Source organism: Gavia stellata, chromosome 1, assembly GCF_030936135.1.
Source record: "Gavia stellata isolate bGavSte3 chromosome 1, bGavSte3.hap2, whole genome shotgun sequence".
Lineage (NCBI taxonomy): Eukaryota > Metazoa > Chordata > Aves > Gaviiformes > Gaviidae > Gavia > Gavia stellata.
Window position 1 is genome coordinate 52,454,145 of NC_082594.1, and position 23,225 is coordinate 52,477,369.

Below are 23,225 nucleotides of genomic sequence, written 5' to 3' on the forward strand. Positions count from 1 at the left end.
TGAAGATTCTCCTTAGCCCTGCTTTTGTTGTTAATGTATTTATAGAAACATTTTTTGTTGTCTTTTGTGGCCGTTGCCAGATTCAATTCTAGTTGGGATTTGATGTGCACATATGTCCATATAGATGTGAATGTACATCTGTTACTCTGAAAGAAAATTTTTAATTCAGGAGAGAAAAAAGTTTTTCAAAGCTGAATGAGAAACAGCTACACTATCAGGCAGTAGGTCTGTTCTTCACAAGGCATTGAGGCTGCTGGAATTACCTGAGTAAGTCTTACTCTTCTCTATGGAAATTTATATTTAGACATTAGTTTAAAGGAGCGTGGTGTGTTGGCCTTGGCTGGCCACCAGGTGCCCACCCAACTTCTCTATCACTCCCCCTCCATCCACAGGACAGGACGGAGAAAAAAGGACAAAAAGCTCATGGGCTGAGGTAAGGACAGGAAGGTGACTTACCAATTACCATCATGGGCAAAATAGGCTCAACCTGAGGAAATTAATTTAATTTAATACTATTTAATTGTAACAGAGTAGGACAGTGAGAAAGAAAAACGAAACTAAAAACAGCTTCCCCCCACCCCTCCCTTCTTCCCAGGCTCAATTTCACTCCTGAATCTTCTACCTCCTCCCCTGCCCTGAGTGGTGCAGGTGAGTGGCGAATGGGGGTTGTGGTCAGTTCATAACACTTTGTCTTTGCCGGTCTCAGAGGTGCTACCAACGATGTTCCTGATGGGCTCATCTTTGTCCAGTGGTGAGTCCATCTTGGAGCCGGTTGAAGCTGGCTCTGTCTAACATAAAGATAGCTTCTGGCAGCTTCTCAGAGAAGTCACCTCTGCAGCATGCCGTCCCCCACCCCAAAACATGAGTTTTAGTAGCTTTACTAAGTTATGTAAACCCAGTACAAGAAGGTATTAATCCTGACAACAAATTTGCCTTCCCCCAACAAGAAAAACTCAAGGCTATAATAAAAAATTACATTCTAAATATTGTTGATAAAGGCATTAAAAATGGCTGAAACACATATGTGTGTAGTAATAACATGTCTAGAGTAGAGCTATATAAAGGATAGCTCCAGGGGATTGTACCTGTCCTGAACAGCAGGAACGATTTTTACATCTGTTAACTTCAGTATGTCAATATTTCTTCTTTTTTAATTATTTTGAAACATTAGCTAGTGTAGATAGCTAGCAATGGCAATATTACTCTCAAGATGGAGAAAACAAAATCTGAATACTTACCCAAATATACTTCTAAGTGGGGTCTTGGAAGATATAAATTATATAACATTTAATGTTACAGTTTAACAAAGAAAGTTTCCTTCCCTCTGATCTCAGTAAATAAGTGTTGCTAGCCTGGACACGACATATGAATTAGCAACATCTCCTGTATGCATTCATAGAACCATGGGGTGATTCAGCTTGGAAGGGACTTGAGAAGGTCACTAGACCAGCCTCCTGTTCAATGCAAGGTCACATAGGAGGCCAGACTATGTTGCGCAAGGCTTTATCTTTTCAGGTCTTTGTAAGGGTATGTGGAGGGAGAACATGTCTGCTCCCTTAATATTGTTTGATTAAGTGTCTTGTCAAATAGGATGATAAAGAAAAGAGGGAGGCAATAAATAAAAACATCCAGAGATGCAGACCTTATAGACAAACAATAATGGAAACGATGACAAGAAACAAACCTTGTCAGTCACAATAATTGATGGGATATTAAAAAAATCCAGGCACAGATCTAGAGAGGACCACCTGGACTTTGTAGCTGATAAGAAGGGGGAGCAAGAGGAACATAGGTAGTTGGGATATTGCAAGGGGATTAGTAAGCCTATGCAAACTAACGGAGAAATGTGCAGGGGAAGGAAACTGAGGAGGAACAAAGGGGGAACAGACAGAAAGGAGTATAAAAGGGGCCATTCACCTGTAAAATGTGAATGGTCAGCATGCTTGTCCGATCAGGCTGAGCCCTGTGCCTGATCATTGCAGTCTATCCTGTCTTATTAAATCCTTTCTTAACTATTTCTGCATAGTCTTACTCTCTATTCCACATGTGTGTGAGTGCAGCAAGGACTAAGTGTCAGCAACTGGGGACTGGTTGGAGTCAGACCAGTGGCAGCTCCTGACCTGTGGTATCAGCTACTGGAGCCAGTGGGGGTGTCAGTGTCAGCTACTGGAGTAAGTGGGGCTCTTTAACCTCCAGTTACTGGGGTGGGAATGTTGTGAACCCAAAAAACATCTACTGGGTATACTGGGGTGAGTGAGGCAAGTGGGAGGTTCGACATCAGTGGCTGGAGCAGGACCATGTGTCATAGCCTGTGTACCTGGTGCTGGCTGCTGGGGAAGCAAGTGTCTGTACCTTCCCCAAATTGGGTGTGTGCGGGATGTGTCTATGTATTCACTGGAAAACTTCAAGCTGGACCTGTTGGTGATAAGGAGGCCTTGGCTATGGACCAGGCTATCAGGTGATTGGAGGGTCAGTGCTGGTACGCCTAGAGGGACTTGCGAATGTAGAGTGCTTGTGGGACAAGTGTGTGAGTGCTTCTTGTTTGCAGTGAGCACCCAGATGGACAAGCTGGCAAGTCGGGGACCTGTGGGGGGTTTAAGAGGGGCCAGGATCTGGGCAGGGGTGCTGGGCAGACAGAGGGGTCATGCCAGTGCTTGTGGGATCTATGAATGTGCATGTGCAGGAGAGTGTCATGTGTGCTGCACTAGTGACCTTCTTCCTCTGCCAGCCGAAGAGGAGGAGGGGCTGTCTGGGCTCGCGTTTGATGTGAGTCCTGTCTGCGGGTGCTGTTGAAGGCAGCACCTTGTCTGTGGCCAATTGTATGACCAGCCCTGTTGGTGTCCTCTGTGTGTGTGTGTGTCTCTTGGACATATGCTCAGCTTTGCTACTGGTTGAACCTGCAAACAGGAAAGTGGCAAACACATCCCTCAGCCTAGGATGGAGACCCAGGGTGCACTGGGCTCGGTGCATCTTGGTGCATTCCTGGGCCCAGAGCTGCTCGAGGCAGTGTCCACTTACAACATCCCTTAACAGCCTTTAAAACCTCTAAAGATAAAGATTGTACAGCCTCTTTGATCAAAGTTTTCAAATGCTTTACTGTCCTCATGGTCATAAAAAGGTTTTCCTTATGCACAGTTTGAATCTCTCATTTCAATTTACAACCACTGCCTGTGATTTTCCCACCACACACCTCAGTAAAGCAACAACTCACACCTCATAGGTCTGCCATTGCATTTGTGTTCTGGAGAGCTGATAGAGGCTCCAGTTTTCAAAATCTTGTTTCCCTTGTTTGTAGTCTTTGAAGCAATGATAGTTTCTCATCTACAAAGATGGTGTAATTATATCTTCTGAAGTATCAAACTGAAGTTACAGCCTACTACTGGGAAACAAAAGACTTTGCAAAATGAGTATTGATTCTGCCATGTACTACTGTTCTTGTCTTCCCATAACTGCCCTCAGGGTTTGTATCTTCTCACCATGTTTGATCTATGGTTTGGCATCTCACAGAAGCATAGGAGGATGTCTACACAAACTAGCTTCAATCGTCTGCTTAAGACACTTACAATGGAAGTGTCCTTACTGTCTATTTATGCTTTACACATCTTTTACACATCTTTACATGTCCGTTACACATTTTTAATGGAGAGACATTTCTCCAGAATATGACTCAGAAAGACATTTTAACTGAAGCATACTTTTCAGGCTCCTGTTCTCAATCACCTTCTGAATGTTCCTCTCCCCCTTCATTAATAGCATAGGGACCCAAGTCAAAGCTGTCTCCTTTGTTAGGTGCCTAAGGTTAGACAGTACAAACAGCCTCTAGGGAATCTGCAAATCCTGGAACACTGTCACTGCGTTTTGCTGGTAGATAAGATAAAATTCAACAGAAGCAGACATGTATCACTATTCTAAATATTGTATGAAGATCTCTAGGCCTAGATTAAGTGGCAGTGACTCCTCATTTCTCCTACCCTGTATTCATAGAGCTTAGAAGAAGTCTGCATCCTTAGGCGGTCACATTCAAACATCTCAAATTGGAAATATGCACCCAATGTAATGACACATTGTACAGTATTCTAAAGACATCTGAGCAGTCCAGTGTCTCTCATCTTACAGATATAGATAGAAAACATCTATCAAATGCAATAACTCAGAGAAGCCACACACTGCTTTTTCCAGTTACACCCTTCATACTATCAGTATAATTTCTTTTTTACACAGTCACAGTAATTTCACTAAGTAGGATACTAAATTTTGCCATTTGTGTAATAAACCTGTCTAAGGTAGGCTGTATCCTCCTATGGTTGTTGCCTCACCCTTAAAACAAGATGTAAGACAATTGAGAGTAGTCACTGAAGAAATTATCTGTACAGAAGGGACAATGGAATGTATAGTTATGACATTTCTATTTGTAAAATGCTACAATATTATCAATAGTGATTAACAAGTACCAAAATATATAGAACTGCATATTATATAGGAAGGCAGTACAGCCTGCCCACACTATGTACTTTATGCTTCAACACTAAGAGGTCCCCTCTGTTTACATTAATCCTTGATAATATTACCTTTCTTTCTACTGTTACTCTCTATTTTTGCAATTCTTATGTCAAATTGCACTTTACTGAAAAGCCGAGATGTTGCAAAGAATTATGTCAATTGAGTGTACTTTGGAAAGATTCCACCTGAATGTATTTACTTTTAAAGTACTATAATTGTTGAAAGATGTCTTTAACATAATTTTTATGTACTCATGGTTTATTAAAGTTGTAGAATTGCTGAAAGATAAATGCATACAATGCTGAAATTATAATACTGTAGGTAAAATATATTTACAAAGAAAAGAGTTCTGCAAAATAACCTTAAAGAACTTAAGCATTTATGCATTGTTGTTATTGCAAGGGTCTTCCTTTATTTTTTCTTTTTTTTTTTTTTAAGTTTAAGATAGCATTGCTAACTAGAAATGTATGACAATTGTTAGTGCATTCATCACACTGTTTTGTATTCACATAATAAAAAATGCATCACTAAAAAGCAACAGAAGAATGAATTTTCCTTCCGCACATTTTGTACACATACAGGGTATTAGTTACCATTCCAAATTACTGAAATACTCTTACTAAAATAGGTTTCTTTAATTATTTTTTGGAGATAAATTAAAATGTCATGTGCCAAATAGACAGGAGTTTAAAATTGTATGGGTCAAAAGCGTGTCTAATACTAGCTTTATTGTTAAAAAGTTGCCTAATATTTGCATATCTCTGTATTTTAGGTTCCATTGTTAGAACAAGCACTTATATGTGAGGGTTGGTCTGAAGTTTAATTCAGTACAATCTTTGCAAACCACATTTATTTCCTAACAAAATGTAGCATAAGACATATAAAATGTAACAAAATAAGAACAGCAAATTCTGGATGCAGGATTCCAGCAGACTTATTTGCAATTGCTGATAGAGAAAACACTGAATGATATATCAAAACATCAAAGACTCTTAGGATCAGATAGAATGAATGCAGTGGAAGCAGTACCCTGGGAAAAAAATGGTCTGTAAAAAATCAAACCTCTGGTCTTCAGTTGGCAAAATTTAATGTTTTAGTCATGTTGTTTTTAGTTTTCTAAACCAACTTTTTTAGGTGTTTTGGGTTTGGGTTTGTTTCTTTTTTTTATTATTTGCCTAACTATGGAATATTAGTTCCATGTTAATGATTAAGAATTAGAATTAGAATTCTCAAAATATTAAAATTCTACTCTATTGGAAACATCATGTTTCATTCCACTCAAATCAGAAATAATGTACAAAACATGTTCAGACAAGTATTCAGGCCTTTCTTTCACTTTCCCTAAAACTTTATTTCTGGTTGACAAGGGAATGTATTTTGTTCTATATTATGTTTCTTCAAATGAAAATAGAAATGCCAGACATGCATTATGCAGTGGAAAAATATCTTGTCAAGTTTTTTGCTTTAGTACATTTTAGCATTTGTCCTTCCATTTTCTTTTTTAGATCTCTAATTTTATTCCTTCCTTGTGATTATTCATCCTCTTGATTGCTATGTAACAGATACCTCGTCTTCTACTCATTTTCTTTTTGAGAGCTTTACCTACAGCAGGTATGTTAATCAAGACCTAGAGGCAATGTGACAAATCATCCATGAGTTAAACAGAGTGATTAAAGAACCTAATAAATGCAACTCTGCTGGACATCATCACACTCAAGAGAAAACATGAGTAATTTTACAGTATTGTGCAAGCTTTAAACTTTGGATATCTTTAAAACGAAAAGCTACAAAGGTTTCTCTTCACTACTAAAAGTTCATTAACAAAGTTTTAACATTTTTGGTTTTGTTTTTGCCTCCCTTCCCCCCAGTGTCTTTCGCATTATCAATTTTAATGATATTTAGAAAGGATTTATATATACACACATGTTATATATAAGCATTGTACAACTACTGCCTAAAGTTTTGACAACATTTTAAATAAGGTTCAAAACTAAGACTGTGATCTGCATGAATTTCACAAGCCATTCACTTGATATGTTTTCTGATGGTATGTACTTTGGTTTTGCTCTCTGGAGGTCGAAGAAACTTGTTTGGAGAAGAAGACACAGCCTTTGAAAACTACTGTTTTACCCAAGAGTGAGTTATGATAAATACTAACTGGGTGGTGTAGAGTTTTATCAAGGAATTGGGAATAAGATGTTTCTCTCAATCATTAGAAGATTTTAATATGTAGATCAAAAAGTTTGTCCACTCGTGTCATATATTTTGGATACATTCTTAAACTATAAGTGAGATAAGTAAAAAAGACCCTATATTTTATAGTAATTCAGGACCGCAGACAAGTAGTACAGTGTGTATCTTTTGATACACATTTTGTTGAAACTAATAGAATGTACTGTTGTTAGGTTGTACACATTTTTTTGTACTGTGAAGGTGCACATCCAAGGATATATTTTTACCCTGTCCAAGGACATCTTTTTAGCCTACAGAAACAGTGCTCAAGAATACAGGCTGGATATATGTTCAACTTTTTATTTCTGTTTTTTAAAATGAGATGGAAGGGCAGTTATGGTGCCTTCTCAAGGAATTCTATCATTTGTCTCAAAGTTGTGAAGAAATACTCTATATCACTGGTCTGTGACAGCCACTACACCTCTGAGAGTACATCTCTTGCTATTATGTCAGCAGGACAAATCTCCCACATACCTACGTCACAAAATGGGGTATTCTACCTAGTCCCAAAGCCCCAGGCTTCATCATCCTCTTCATATGATCCGTACATATCGGCTAACATGAGAACACTTTCACTCATTGAAAAAAAGTTGTAGATTCATGATGCAGTAACAACACCATGCATGGATGATATGGTAATGGCACCATGCATGGTGAACCTCACCACTGCCTCACAACCAGAATAATGGTAAGTAAATGGTTCTACAAGGGATGACCAGCTGAGGCAGTGGTTGTTTTTCCCTTTCCTATTGGACTGGTAGGAAAAGTGTCTCTCCTCAATAAACCACTGAAGGTGACTGAATGCTGCTGCTGAGACTTCCTCTACTCATCTCATTAAATTTTCTGCAGATGTGCTACAAGGAAACCAGTATGAGCATAATATAGCGTCCTTAACACACATACACACACATGCACACACCCCAACCCACCCCAAACAAAAACCAAAACAAAACAAATGCAACCCCAAAATAACCTGGGAGAACAGGGCTATAGATATGGAGTTTATATCTGTTTCCATCAACCTGTAACTCTTCTTTCCTAGTTGCAAGGTCTTACATCATACATTAGGTTAGTATTACCCGAGGAAAATAGTAAAATCAGAGCCAAACAGAGAATACTCAGTCTGATATACACTACTGGATACACAAACGTCTGGCTTTCTACTCATGTCAGTTTCAAAAATCCACAATGATCTATCTATAAAGATTCCCCACACCTTGAAGGATACATAAAGTAGGAAAGGGTTTGGACATACATGCTTCAATAATCATTGAATAAGCAATGAATTCTAATTACCCTTTACCTTCTACGAATGCTACTTTTTATAAGGGGAATCTTTAGAGCAACCCTTTATGACTTTAGGTGTTTTGGTGGGTGTCCATCTCAAATCTTTTACACATCCTTTCTCCTAAGTTCAGATCATACTGGTTTCTTTTCACCCATTGTGAATAGAACAGTGACAGTCAAAGCAAGAGCACAGAAACTTGGCAAAATAATTTTTAAAAAGCAATTACATTTTCCTCACAGACAAACAAGAAAGGGATGTGTAGATTTACAAGAACAAAACCAAATATCAGCAATCAAGACACTGTTCATATTCTTCCACTTCCCAGGAGAGCCAGCTTCCTTCCAGGGTATCCTCCTGCCTTGTCTTGTATTCTAGCCTTTCCCTCTGGTAAACAAGAGCTTCCCTCCTTGTAAATGTGTAAATGTGTTCTTAGACATGAAACTCAGTGAGAACTCCTGCACTAGATATTTGCATATATATACAAAGTTCTCTGTTTCAGGAGAGTCTCAGGAGAGAGGAAAATAAAAGGGAAACAGCCAAAGAGAGCAAGGGGAACAATAAAGAACATTTTAAAGTCATTAGTTTCAGGATGATAGTCATCTTTGTCCTCCCAGGGTGAAGTGAATTCCATTCTTGACAAGTGACTGTTCATTCAAGGTCATACAAGCAAGCGCTGCCATTTTTTTGTGTGTGTGTGGGGACTGATTCTAGAATATTGTTAATGGTAACAGAAAGTATAGGATCTTACAGTCTTTCAAGTTTCATTGAAGCACACTGTTGTGGTTTAACCCCAATTGGCAACTAAGCATGACACAGCCACTTGCTCACTCCCTGCCCCAGTGGGATGGGGGAGAGAATCAGAAAAGTAAAAGTGAGAAAGCTCACGGGTTGAGATAAGAACAGTTTAATAAATGACATAAAATAAAATAATAAGAGTAATAATTGTAATGGAAAATAACAACAACAAAAAGAAGAGAACTAAAACCCAAGAAAGACAAGTGATGCAAATGAAAACAATTACTCATCACCCTCTGACCGATGCCCAGCCTGGCCCCAAGCAGCGACCTCCCGGCCAGCTTTCCCCCTACTTTATATACTGAGCATGATGTCATGTGGTATGGAATATCCCTTTGGTCAGTTGGGGTCAGCTGTCCCAGCTGTGTCCCCTCCCAACTTCTTGTGCACCCCCAGCCTACTCGCTGGTGGGGTGGTGTGAGGAGCAGAAAAGGCCTTGACTCTGTGTAAGCACTGCTCAGCAATAAAGAAAACATCCCTTTATTATCAATGCTGTTTCCAGCACAAATGCCAAACACAGCCCCATGTTAGCTACTATGAAGAAGATTAACTGTATCCCAGCCAAAACTAGCACACACGCATAGTTAGACGTAGAATTCTTAACCATCACAAATCAGAAACACAATTAATTTTACCTCTGTTGGAGTTTAAAACAAAAAAAAAAAAGTCTTAAATTTATTTCAAATATACTTAAAAATTATTAGCAGTCATTTTCAATTATGCGTGAAAAGTACAGAGGGGTATATGGATAGCAACCAGCTATTGCAAAAAGGTCTCCAAAAAAGCAGGAAACACTGAAAAGGTTTTAAAGAGATGATATTCAAAGACATTAAATGTCAAACCGGCTAACAATGTGTTTTTTCCTACAAAATTCCAGATATGTTTGCAGATTAAAGACTAAATTTTAAAAATATACTCTTCTGACTTTTTAATTTTCATGAAGTCTGGAAAAAATGGACTTGTTTAAGATGCAGACTCCAGCACAAAGTAACTAAGATGGAATTTTAAATTGCAATTTTTGACCAGCATCTTTGGTGCTTATATGTCAAGTGTTACTGACTATGTTACTTACATAACTAAGTTATGGTTAATGGATTAAGGGGGAAACTGAACAGACCTTTAATCTTTTATTGAAAGGTTATTTTCTTCATGTCAGAATCATTTTTATTTAAGAAACAGGAGAGAATTTAAATAGCATTTTTACTTTAATTTCTGGAATACTGGCATTCTAGATTGTATGTATTTATTGAAGAAGGCCAGCCATAAGAGGGAATGAGTGACTCATATTTTAGAGAAGGGTTGTCTAATGCTCGTCAGGCTTTTTTATACTCCAGGGTAAGTCTGACTCTTGCTTGTATGAAACCTGAAACAATTTTTCAGAAGAAAGATGGTAGTAAATATACAACTACCACTTAAATAAAAATATTTTTTTTTATTTCAAAATTAAGAATTTTAACATTTTCATTGAAAAATTTAGTTAGCACTAACAGCATTTGGGAGCAAAGTCCTGTGTTTGTCTGAAGGCAGATCATGATCATTATAGAAAAGACTTTTAAATTATACAAGATCTTTGACTTTTTCATAAATATTAAAAATAAATAAATGAATAAATAGTCTGAGAAAATGATTATAAAGTACTAAAAGAATCATATATACATCAGGGTGACCAATTTGTTTTTATAAAAAGAATTTTTCCTGCTATGTGGAATTATATTTTAAAATAAATTGAACATTTCAAAGGACACAAAGCATGTTCTATGTTCCTTAAAAGATCCTGGGAAATGAAATGTAAAATTTATTTAATTGAATTGATTCTTAAAGTAATCTTAAGAAGGATTAGGAGTCAGCAAAAGATTAATTGTGCAGAATTAATCTTCAATTCAGAGATGTGGGTTTATTACTGTGTTAGATGCCAGGTTGCAACTTTATCTTAGTTCTAAGTTAACAGAATTTACAGTTTTAAATGTCATCTTCCAATTGTCTTGCAAGTGTTATTTTACCAACAAAACTGTGCTGTACGGTGGCAATTACTGTTCCAATTGGTGGCACAGACAACACAATTTTCTGTGTACTGCCTACAGCTTTAATGAACAAGGTCTAGTCCAATTTAAGCTAACACAAATTTTACTTCATAGTCCCAATATTGAATCAAAGTTTTGTTTTTCTTCAGTATTAATATATGATTGATTAATAGACATGATTTGAGATGATTTTCCAACCATTTTTAATACATATATACATTTTTAATACATATATACATAGGCTTGCCAACGTGACGCCCATCTACAAGAAGGGTCGGAAGGAGGATCCGGGGAACTACAGGCCTGTCAGCCTGACCTCGGTGCCGGGGAAGGTTATGGAGAGGCTCATCTTGAGGGCGCTCACGGGACACGTGCAGGTTACCCAAGGGATCAGGCCAAGCCAGCACGGGTTCATGAAAGGCAGGTCCTGCTTGACCAACCTGATCTCCTTCTATGACCAGGTGACCCGCCTAGTGGATGAGGGGAAGGCTGTGGATGTTGTCTACCTGGACTTCAGCAAAGCCTTTGACACTGTTCCCCACAGTATTCTCCTAGAGAAGCTGGCGGCCTGTGGTTTAGACAGGTACACTCTTCGCTGGGTAAAAAACTGGCTGGATGGCCGAGCCCAGAGGGTTGTGGTGAATGGGGTGAAATCCAGCTGGCGGCCGGTCACAAGCGGAGTCCCCCAGGGCTCGGTTTTGGGACCGGTCTTGTTTAATATCTTCATTGATGATCTGGATGAGGGGATAGAGTGCTCCCTCAGCAAGTTTGCAGATGACACCAAGTTGGGAGGGAGTGTTGATCTGCTTGAGGGTAGGAAGGCTCTGCAGAGGGATCTGGACAGGCTGGATCGATGGGCTGAGGCCAACCGGATGAAGTTCAATAAGGCCAAGTGCCGGGTTCTACACTTCGGCCACAACAACCCCAGGCAACGCTACAGGCTTGGGGATGAGTGGCTGGAAAGTTCCCCTGCAGAAAAGGACCTGGGGGTGTTGATCGACACCCGGCTGAATATGAGCCAGCAGTGTGCCCAGGTGGCCAAGAAGGCCAACGGCATCCTGGCTTGCATCAGAAATGGTGTGGCCAGCAGGAGCAGGGAGGTGATCATGCCTCTGTACTCGGCTCTGGTGAGGCCGCACCTCGAATACTGTGTTCAGTTTTGGGCCCCTCACTACAAGAAGGACATTGAGGTGCTGGAGCGTGTCCAGAGAAGGGCGACAAAGCTGGTGAGGGGTCTGGAACACAAGTCTTATGAGGAGCGGCTGAGCGAGCTGGGGTTGTTTAGCCTGGAGAAGAGGAGGCTGAGGGGAGACCTCATCGCTCTCTACAACTACCTGAAAGGGGGTTGCAGAGAGGTGGGTGTTGGTCTCTTCTCCCAAGTGAATAGTGACAGGACTAGAGGAAATGGCCTCAAGTTGCGACAGGGGAGGTTCAGGCTAGACATTAGGAAAAAGTTCTTCACTGAGAGAGTGGTGAGACACTGGAATAGGCTGCCCAGGGAGGTGGTAGAGTCACCCTCCCTGGAGGTATTCAAGGAGCGTGTGGATGTGGCATTGTGGGATGTAGCTTGATGGACATGGTGCTGTGTGGTGTTGGGTGGGTTGTGGCTTGTTATTGTTGTTGTGTGGCGTGGGTTTTGTGGTTGTGTTGTGTTTTTTTTTTTTTTTTTTTTTTTTTTTTGTGGGTTTTTTGATGTTGTGTGTTGTGGGTTTCCCCCCCCCCCCCCCCCCCCCCCCCCCCCCAGGTTGGACTCGATGATCTTACAGGTCTTTTCCAACCGTACTGATTCTGTGATATTGGCTAGACCAGATTGCCCAGGGCCATGTCCAGTTGGATTTTGGAATATTCTCTAGGCATAGAGACTTAGCTGCCTCTCTGGGCAACCTGTTTCAGTGTTTGACACCCTTACAATAAACAAGGGCTTTTTTTGTGTTTAACTGGAATTTTGTGTGTTTCAGAGTATACACATTTCCTCTTGTCTTGTCCTCACTGGGCACCACCGAGAGTTTGGCTCTGCCTTGCCTACATCTCCCTCCCCTTGGACAAGATCTCTCTGAGCTTTCTCTTCTCCAAGCTGAACAGTCCTAGCTCGCTCAGCCTCTCCTCGTATGACAGATGCTCCAGCCCCTTTACTCCTAGCTCTTTGGAATGGACCAAATAAAAAAACAAACAAAAAGGACAAAAAGAAGAATGCCCATAGTCCCTATCATCTAAGCCTCAATTTTCCATGAGCCTATAGTTCATTATGGGCTGTGTACCTCCTGTGACCCTTTCTTACATGTGGCAATCCTTCGTCTGCTGTAAAGAGCTGGTAATTTCCCTTAAACAGTCTGTGCTACCACTGGACTTCACCAGTAACACACCCTCCTTCTCCTGCTTATGGACTACTCGCATGACAAGGACAAAGTTACCTTCACAGTTTGGGGTGGATCTACCTGGCTCTCTATTTATTTCTTGTTTTCATTTGAAGTGTTATCCTACAGTACTCAAAGAAACAAAACTGCTCCTGAAGTGAGTGACTGTGCCTGAAGCAAGGTATATGCACACGTTCTCCCACAGACATGTTTTGTTTCAAGTGAGGAAATATTTTAGCACTGACAGGCTGCAGATGGAAGCATTAGGTATTCCTTACATGCCTGACAACCTTTCCCCTCAAGCTGACTAATCCTCCTGCTGTCTTTCCTTGGGACAGGTTCTTCTGGGACCTGTCATTCGACCTTATAAAGTGCTTTCTAAGCTGGGAAAAGACTGGAACTGTTTGTAAGTCTAATCACCACACATTGCAGATGAATTTCATTTCCTAAAACAGAAAAGCTTCCACCGTTTCTTTCCTAAGCTTGAAATACTAGGCTTCTGTTGGATCATTTGAATTTGCAAGGCACATCTATGTTAAATTTGATGCCCTGCACAAAACAAAGAGTCATAGTAATTATCAAAGCCTGTCAGTTGTGGCTGCTTTTTGAAATATCTTGTTATTGAACTTTTAATGTGAAATAAATTTGCACTATTCAGAATAGCCAAACCAACATTTTAATGCAAACAAACAAATTATATTCTTTTTCCACCTGGTGGGACCTAGTTTTGTAAACCAACCCTGGTGTTCACAATATAATTTTCAGCAGGCTGACATTTTGCATGGGAGATTAAATTCACTCAGGAACAGTAGAACTGTCCAAGTAAACCTATTTCTCTTCATTGATTACAGAAAGTGACTGTATTTTAACACAGATGCCTCAGTTGATTAAAACACATTCAAACCTGAGGCCAAAAAATTGTCCCGTTTTAAAAATTTATTTTGACTGCTGTATAAATTACATCAGTACACTAAGTGAAAATCATTTTGCTTCTTTCAGAGATTGACTTGCAGTCACTGAGGAAAACAAGTGGAGAATCTGATTCAAGTTACATGGTAGTGCCTGTAAAGATACAGGCAAAACTTAAGCGGCACGCATTCAGTAAAGGTTTATTTGAATGAATAAATACGTTCTCAAAACTGTGGCACAGTTTTAGATAGTTTTAGATAGTTTTAAAAATATATTCTTGAAGGTATCTAGAACCTCAGAGAGGAGCATAATCTTCAAAAGGAAAATACACAGTTTTAATTCCATAACTGAGCAATGTTTTTATGTGATAATAGAAAAGTTTCTGCTTTCATTAGTATTCCTCTTTTTTTTGATATTTTTAGAAAATGCATCTTTATGTGGCAGTATTTTATGTACTTTCTGCCTATTTGTGCATTTACAAATGGCTCTTCTCCTCAGAGAATCTTAATAACAGGAAATAGTTGGGGTGCTTTTTCTAATAACTCAGAGACTTTTCAAGTTTTTCTGTTTTGTTATAAGGATTACTATTTTATAGTTTTTTTTCAATTTCAGTAAATACAGTGGTTAAGATAAAAGTATTGATTATACAAGCAATTTATCTTAAAATTTAGAGAACCATTAATCAGCAATTTTTCCAACCACTTCTACCATTTTCAGTAAAATTCTTATGCTGCTCAGAGTTAGATGTTGCCCACAGGAAAAAGGCCGAAAGGAACCATTTAGTTACTATGCTTATAAATTGTTTAGAATATAGATACCATAAGTGGTGTCACATTCCATTTCCAACATAAGGAAAAGATCCAAAGCTTCAAACCATTTTGCAATATTACTGAGTTCAGACTGCTGGATTTGTTCATTTTTGTTTGAACTGCTGAAAATTAATTTCTAAATATTCAACTTTGAAATGAATAATTGGTATTCATTTGCAGACTGCATTACATGACATACTGGTAAACTCATAATGAAAAACCTTATAATATATGCTTTTAAAAAAGATCTTCTTTGATTGTCGACTACTTATAGTGTCCCCTGTGTAAAAGTAACTAATTGGTACTAAATCTTTCAGGGTTATACAGTACTTCATTTATAAGTTAGACTTATAAAAAAGAATTATTATTTGAATCAATACATTGTGAGATATCGATATACATACTGAGAGAAAGATGAAAAAAACACAATAGAAATGCATGAATATAATATAACATGGTAATATTAAGGTACTTACATACACCAACACCTTTCATTTCTTAAACTATGTATATTTTCTATATACTTTTCAAGCATGTATGTATTAATGGAAAGAGCGGGAGGAGAGAGGGAGGGAGAAAAAGAAGAAAGAGAAAAATACTATAAAAAATGTAAAATGTCATTGCCATAATGAAAAGCAGCTTGACAAGACATCTTTTATTTTCTTCACCAGCTTCCATGACTGTTTATCAATCAAAAAACATTGTATCAAAGCATTTTGAGAACGCCAAACCTCCACAGAGTTGTTCTGACAAGAAGAGAAAGAAAACACAATCAAACATCCATTTCACTGCTATCCAATAACTGTCTGTCTCTCTCCGATATCTGCTATTGGCTGGAATACAATTTAAGTTCAAATGTTAGTTGTCTAAATGTGAATAAAAGTTTTATCTGGTCTAGCAGCTACATCCAGTACATAAAAAATAAGCTTTACAAAGTTGAGAAATGTAATATCATTTTCCCAATATATGTAAACTGTGTGAACATCAGCCAGCATAAAATTTTGTGTATTAAGATCCAAAAGGAGATATCATAATGACTTCTGCTAAGTAAATGATGTGATAATTTTTTTATTTTTCTTTTTTTTTATTAAGTTAAATTTCATAAATTTTGTCCTGTTGTATTTCAATTTTCCTTTGTAAAAACAGGAGGGAATTTTTAAATTAATTAGTTTATTTTTATAGCATGAGTAGTGTATGACTAAGTACAGAGTACATTTATGATCAGGGAGAGCTATTTATCATTGGCAACTCTAGCCAAAAATCAGGTTTTGAAAAAGAGAAGAAAAGAGGATGGAAAAAAAGATCAGCCTAAACTTGACTTCCATTTCCTATGTGTGTGGTGACTTTTACACAACTGCAAAGGCCATGGAAATGAAGAACACATCAAAATAATGAATTTAGCTGTTAACTTAAAATCTTTGTTCTGTTATTCTTAAAGTGTCTAATCAGTAACAGAAAAGCACGAAGACATAAACTTCAGTCAACAAGTCTTGAAATTTCTTGTTAAATACTGAGATATTAAAAGTACTAATTTTTTTCTTTGGAAGTTTTTTTGCTTTTGTGGGTTTTTTCCCCAAAAATTTAGAAATCCATGTGAATAAAACTATGTTCTTTGTTTTCTGAGTCATTACTTCAGCCTTTTGTCCAATGACTTCTAATTTACTGTATAACCATAATATTTTAAGATTAGAAAAAGAACGTCATCATTTTTATTTAAAAAGTTATTTGCCGTAAATGCTTCAAATACACGTTGTATAACTAGATTTAAATATTAAGTAGTAAATTTTTTTATATATATATCAGAAACTAAAAATTTAGAATTGAAAATCAAAGACTTTTTGGGGTGTTCTTATGCATCTTAGATAAAAAACCCCCACATGAATCTGTTCTCTCAGCTACAAATCTCATGAGTAGTTGATATTTTTAGATTATTTGTTTATAATTGTAGGGTTTTTTAAATACAGAATCTTGTTTTCTTTTTTTTCCTAACACTGATTAGTAGTACGTAAGAGAGAGATACCATTAATACATAGTTTAGTGTTACTTCATTACTGCATACAGACTAGGCATTTAGATAATATAACATTCATATGGAATAGCTTGAAGATCTTATTTTCAGAAAGCCTCTAAAACTAGTTACAGAAAGTCATCTTTTATTTTCTTTACAACTGAGGTGACTCAACCCAAATTCAAAAATCTAGAACTCTTTGGAAGTGCACTCTGCAGACATTTTGCAATTTTTCTTGTTTATTTCTTCTTGCCTACACTTGATATCATTCCTGATCACTGTTTCAGGGAACAGTATTACTATGTTTTGTGTTTTGAGATAGCTAACCATTGGGGAAGACAAAAAAATAAAAAGAGTGATTTTTCTGTCTAGTCACCTTAAAACATTCTTCTTTATATCTTGTCATATGAAGAAGTTAAAGAGATTTTAACATTTTCTGTTTCATCAGGTTTGGGACATTTAATATTTTAACTAAGGTCAGGGCTAAACTCCAGAAAAAACCCCCAATGTTTTAAAATATAATTTAAAAATAACAGTAACATAAAAAGAAGTACAAGTATCATGAAACTATATTGCTAGTATTCAATATTATACATAGGCTACTCCATCATTCTTGCCTGGATCACTTAGGAGGGGATTCATACCATCTGGCTATAACCATTTAAAAAAAGGGTATCATCTATCTCGTGTAAGCTCTGCAGACAGTGTTATTTAATAGGTGGCCAATAGGACACTGCTATTCCAAATAATATCAGAAGGTCATTCAGAAACAAATCCAACAAATAAGTACATACCAAAACCCCAGACAAACCACATAAAGGCACATATGCAGCTGGCAGTTAATGGAGGTATGTGAAAGAAGAAATTAATAGGAAGAAGTAGCTAACAAGTGAAATATAATGACAGCATGTGCTCCAAGGATTAAACACAGCAGTTACAAATGTATGTTGATGTTATGTGTTATCTGCATATTTCAATGTAAACTTCTTTTTCTGCTATTTACACTGAGTCAATTATGATTTTATCAGTTGAACTGTACCTCATTAATAGCCTAGAAGAGCAGATAAACAGTATGTTGATGTAATTGGCATGTGAAACACAACTAGGAGATTCTGGAATTGCATTTAAAAATTAGAAAAAATTAAGAAGAAGGTTGCAAAATGAGAATAATAGGCAGAATATAGTCAAACAACGTTAAACTAAGAAAAACAATAATGCCAAATAAAAGATAGCACCAACAACAGATACAATTCAGGAAAACATTACAACTCACTTAGGCTTGAACCTTACAAAATTTAGGTATATACTTAACTCTACTTGTGTAATAGGATTACACTCTTTCTTAATTGAAAGTATGTGAATGAGGACTTTGCTTGATTTTAGTGATTCCAGAGGAGGCAGAGTTGTATAAATATCAATTTAGGCAGTGGTTCAAAAGTTACATAGCCAGACAACTTACACAAAACTAGCCAGACTTACTGAGCTGTACAGAGAAAAGAGAATCAAGTTGCCATTAATATGCCTGCTCTTCCTTCCCATCTCATCTTCAGGTAGAGCCCACTTGTCAAGATATATTTACTCATGGATGCCCCATTACAAAAAATGTTGATAACAGGAAGGAATTCAGAAAACAGAGACCTTAATGACTAGAAACCTGGCAAGCTGCTCTATAAATGAATAATGAAAAAAAACTTAACCCAGGGTTTTATCATTTTAATGAAGTGAACTGAGATCTTTCCATTGTTTCCAGCATTTCATAGATCAAGCATTTTGTATATGTCTTGTAGGATATGGCAGGCTTTAAATAATGGAAAAAATACAACTTCTGAGTGAGGAGAAAAAATTTTAAGAGAAGTACAAAAAATGAAAGTATATAAACAACTTTAAAAATTTAAAATTCTGTGGAATGCCTAAGAGCTTTCAACTGTGGAATAACACTACTATGGAAAAAAGTAAAATAGTTACCTTTCTATAGGTAATACCTTTACTTACAGTGTGGTCACTTAGATCTTTATGGGTTCATTAATTTTAACCATTAATCATTGTATCCTTTCATTGACTCTTAACAAGACAATGGGGGCAGGGGGAAGAAAAAAAAAGTAAAGTCAAGCTTGCCTGTGGTTATGCTTTCATTTTTCATATTCTTTATCTGAGAGGAGCAGCCTTCTGTTTTCTATGTCAGCACAAGTTCTTCAATATGCTCATGTTGCTCTTGTGCAAGAGTAATTTTAACAATTGTAGATGTATGTGAATGCCTTTTGATTTGGGATAATGTGGTTTTCAAAGATGGTGTAAAATTTCTAAATTCTCCTACTGATGAACTGGAAAAGATAGAGGGTAGACTTCAGGTGTTTTAACGTGTTTGATAGACCTTGCCCCTGCAGCATATGCTTGTGACTCAAGAGATCATCTTAAAATTGGGATTTTTCAGAAAATTCCCATTCTCGCGGAATTTGAGAGAGAACATAGAAGATGTCGTGGTTTAAGCCCAGCTGGCAACCAAGCACCACACAGCCGCTTGCTCACTCCCCCCAGGTGGGATGGGGGAGAGAATCGGAAGAGTAAAAGTGAGAAAGCTCGTGGGTTGAGATAAAAACAGTTTAATAGGTAAAGCAAAAGCCGCACACGTAAGCAAAGCAAAACAAGGAATTCGTTCACCACTTCCCATTGTCAGGCAGGTGTTCACCCATCTCCAGGAAAGCAGGGCTCCATCACGCGTAACGGTTACTTGGGAAGACAAACGCCATTACTCCGAATGTTCCCCCTTTCCTTCTTCCTCCCCCAGATTTATATGCTGAGCATGACGTCATATGGTCTGGAATATCCCTTTGGTCAGTTGGGGTCAGCTGTCCCGGCTGTGTCCCCTCCCAACTTCTTGTGCACCCCCAGCCTACTCGCTGGTGGTGAGAAGCAGAAAAGGCCTTGACTCTGTGTAAGCACTGCTCAGCAGTAACTAAAACATCCCTGCTTTATCAACACTGTTTCCAGCACAAATCCAAAACACAGCCCCATACTAGCTGCTATGAAGAAAGTTAACTCTACCCCAGCCAAAACCAGCACAAGGACTTTATCAACAGCTATATAACATAATTGACATACTCTAGGAAGTATACTGAGCTTCAGAGATCAGTATGTGTTTACATCCTTGTTCAAAGAAACTCTGAACTTGAACATCCCTCATTCCAAAGTGAAGCAGTTATCTGTCCTATTTACCAAAGATAAGCAGCAAGGACAATTTGATGAATCTAGGCATTATTTATGTCTAAGGACAGTTTTCCTAAACAATACATGGCTTCAATGAAATTCAGCCATGTGGCATCACAGGAGTTCATTAAGGTATTTGGCACAGAAAGTTTAGGCAGGTTTTGCCATTATGAACTGATTTGTGCTGTGAAACTAAGTTCTTTAGAGGATGTTCTGTGGCTCAGAAGCCAACTGGCATTTAATGACAAGTTTTCTATGGTTAAACTCCCTCCTTCCCTTGTTGCCAATGCTATCCCTTTGAACTGTGACCAAATATTTTTCAAGTGAATATTAGTTAGAAGGACCCAAAACCATGACAAGAAAAGTGGCAATAAACAATGTATACAACTGTAAACCAATACTTGAGATCATGTGCAGGATCATTTTTTACTTTCAATATGGAAGTCACATCTGGCTATACCCACAGTAGTAAATTAATTATGAAGAGGGTGTGAGCTCAGTAGCAGACTCCTAATCATCTCATTGCTTGTTAGCTCAATATTTGACTCTGTTTTTAACCACTCCAGAAACATGTCTCCAGGAAAATTCATAATGAGCAACCTAGGCATAAGAAGCATGAGTTTGAGCCAGTCTGATACCTGGCTTCAGATTCAGGATAAATCCCTGGCCTCTGTTACCTAGAATGTATAGGTATAATCTAAACACATAAAATGTATGAGTAAATTAAGTTGCTATGTTAAGTAAATTAGACCTCATTTACATCTGTTCTTTCATTCTGCAAACACTCTGAAGGATGAAGTATGTATTTATCATGTCTTACTATTCAGTCCTCTAAATAGCCAAACCATAGTTTTCCTTCAAGCAATGGATTATTCTCAGAAGAATCTAATCAAATATCCCCATTTCTGATTAAGTCCCTAATTAAAACAGTGTGCTGTTTAAATCCTTTATGAAGATGGCTCTTTTAAGCTATCCTGTTAGCAAGAAGAGTTAAAGAAATGTGGGTGCAAGTGATGGACTGTTTATGCATTGAATAAAATGTCACCAACAAATACTTTTGCCTATTACGGTAATCCTGAAAGTCTTATGTTTATGTAGTGAGGTTTTGGTAGTGGGAGCGGGGGGTGGGCTGCAGGAGTGGCCTCTGAGAGAAGAGGCCAGGGCTGCCCTGTGCCAGACACAGCTGGCTCTAACGGACCCACTGCAGGGCACAGCTGAGCACATCAGACAAGCTGGTGGCACCTCAGGGAAAACATATTTAAGAAAGGGCAAATCGCTGCACAGCAACAAAGAGGGAGGAAAAAAAGTGTGAGAAACAGCTCTGTGAACACCAGAGTCAGGGAACAAAGGGGGAGGAAGTGCTCCAGGTGCAAGAGCAGATTCCCCTGCAGCCCATAGAAGATGACGAAGATGGTGACGGTGGAGCAGGTATCCACACTGCAGCCCAATGAGAGGACCACATTGGAGCAGATAGCACACTGCAGCCTATGTTGGAGAAGGTGGATATTCCCTGAAAGACTGCAGTCCATACAAGGACCCATGCTGGAGCAGGATAAAAGTGTGAGGATGAAGGAGTGGCAGAGACAAACTATTATGGACTGACCACAAACCTCGTTCCACAAACCCCTGCATCACTTGGGGTGCGGAGAAGGTAGAAGAGTCAGGACTGAAGTAGTGAAGTTGAGCCTGGGATGAGGAGGAATATGTTTTAGGTTTTGTCTTTGTTTCTCACTATCCCACTCTATTTTTAATTGGCAATAAATTAAATTAATTCTCCCTGAGTCAAGTCTATTTTACCCAGGATGGTAACTGGTAAGTGATCTCCTTGATTCTCTCTCAACTCATGAGCTTTTTTTCATCTTATTTTCTCTCCTTGACCTGTTGAGGAGGAGGAGTGGGAGAAGGGCTGGTGGGGGGGGTCTGGCAGCTAGCCAAGGTCAACTCTCCACTTTTTTTCCCCCAAACTGACTAATCTTTCAAATTTGTGGATGTTAGAAAAGTTTTTGTCTTTTGCTTAGGGATAAACTGATAGCCTTCTCAGAATTCCAATAGTTTTGCATTGTTTCAGTAAAAAAATGAAATGGCATCATGAACTCTACCTGGACACCAAACAGATCTCTGGTTACATAAATGTCAGCTATGCAGACAACAGGATCAGAAAATTACTGTGGCATCTTTCATGATTTTTCTGCCCTGTATGTTTGCAAAGATTTAGAGCTGTCCTTTAGAATTTTACACAAAACTTTTGGCAGTGACATCTAAAAAAATTTTATTATATATTAAATTTAATGAAGTTAAAAAAAAACCCTGCCATTTGTCTGAAACTTCAATATCCTTTTTTTCTGTATAAGCCTAGATCTGTTTCAAAGTTAATGAAGATTTTTTCTAGTACAGAAAGAAAATCGTTTGACCTTGTATTTTCTGTCTTTCCTTGGCTGTTTTTGGTTTATTTTCTTTTAAATAACATTTTCAAAGCACTCTAATTCTGTATGAATGTGATTTTTATTGACTGCCATCCCATTTTTGTGCAGTAAAAATAAACAAGAAAAAGGTATATTTTGTGTTTAAAGACTGCATGCCTCTCGCATTCAGCCTCTTTAGAATAATTTTGCCCCTCAAAATAGAAAAGAATTGTTAATTACACTTTTTGTGTTTCTTAGGAGTATAAAAAGATATTATTTCTGGTTTTGTAGGGAAACACTGCCTTCTCTAATCTGCAGCTGAGCTCATGATCATTATGCAACCACGTGGTTAAAGTTTCTTGGAGCTCTCTGTACATCCTGATCTCTCACTACTGAGCTGACAGACAAAATAAAATGTTATAGAAGTTTAGCTGCTTAGCAATGATAGCAGTACCAAATGATGAGAGTTGCAAAGAGATCACAACAGTTATAAGCAAAGACAACAAAGTTTGGCTTTCCGAGCTTTCTGGAGATAAGTTTTCCAGATAATGATGGTGCTGTTTCACTATTATGTCTGTTAAAGACATTATCATGTCACTCCGATATTTTTAAAAGGAATCTGCTCAGGGTCTCAGGGAGTATACCTCTGTATCAGAAATTCCTATCTAAGAGTAAGGGAAGAATAACAGCCAGGGCTAGAACA